Source organism: Bombina bombina, chromosome 8 (genome assembly GCF_027579735.1).
Source record: "Bombina bombina isolate aBomBom1 chromosome 8, aBomBom1.pri, whole genome shotgun sequence".
Taxonomy (NCBI): Eukaryota; Metazoa; Chordata; class Amphibia; order Anura; family Bombinatoridae; genus Bombina; species Bombina bombina.
In genome coordinates, this window is record NC_069506.1 from 132,516,111 (window position 1) to 132,517,207 (window position 1,097).

The window sequence follows — 1,097 nt, forward strand, 5'->3', positions numbered from 1 at the left end:
CTCCTAGAGTTGTCTTTTCATGATAGGAACTGAAGCACTAGAATTGATATTCCTCTTCCAAATAAAGTGCTATGGTTTGTGAATGCCTTCTCTTTCCAAGTTGGACAATGTCTTAATTAAATAAGCATTAGTTTCAGCCCTGTCGGATGGAAACACTTGTCATGTACTTTAATGCCGCACATGTCTACAAAAGGCTTTACCCATTCACATTTCAAAATCATTTTACAATAAAATAATCACTGTACCTTGCACCAAACATACTACCGATTTATCACATGTGCAAAATAGGGCGAATCCAGAATTTCCTGTTTTTTAAATATATTGCCTCTCAATAGAGACTAAAATACACTGGGCACATAGCCAAAGTAGCTCAGTTGGGAGAGCGTTAGACTAAAGATCTAAAGGTCCCTGGTTTGACCCTGGGTTTCGACAGTGGCTTGGTTTCAAGTAGATATAATACTCCTTTCAAAGTAGCTTCATTTTTTTCCCCTCAGAGCAAGACTTTAGAAAATAAAGTGTAATCGCCGAATACATTCCGCAAATGGCAATTTTCCATTACTGCTAGTAGTTTACTCCTTGCAATTTCTAAGAAATGAAAATAACTCCTCTCCTAGAGTTGTTTTTTCATGATAGGAACCAAAGCACTAGAATTGATATTCCTCTTCCAAATAAAGTGCTATGGTCTGTGGATGCCTTCTCTTTCCAAGTTGGACAATGTCTTAATTAAATAAGCATTTGTTTTTAGCCCTGCACATTAGCAGGAGAACTACATGGCAGCAAAATAGGGTGAATCCGGAATTTCCTGTTTTGTAAAAATATTGTCTCTCAATGGAGACTAAAACGAACGGGGCACGTAGCCGAAATAGCTCAGTTGGGAGAGCATTAGGCTAAAGGTCTCTTGTTTGATCCTGGGTTTCAGCACAAAAGGGGTGATTTTAGAGGGGAGGATAGCGTATTGCTAACAGCTGTGGATTTGAATGCAGTTAAAATATAGGAAAGGGAAATAGCAGCGTGCCTTTTATTTCCGGCCAACACAAAGTATTACCTTGGTTGCGAGTGTTGCCTTCCGGCTAAGTATTCCTTGGCACACTCTGTCA

The 1,097-nt window shown here is 39.2% G+C and overlaps 1 non-coding gene across 1 annotated transcript; it reads left to right on the forward strand.

Moving 5' to 3' along the window:
* Window positions 1–359: 359 nt before the first annotated feature.
* Window positions 360–432, forward strand: TRNAF-AAA (transfer RNA phenylalanine (anticodon AAA)). Its single transcript has one exon. It is a non-coding gene; the product is annotated as a tRNA-Phe (tRNA).
* The last annotated feature ends 665 nt before the right edge of the window (window positions 433–1,097 follow it).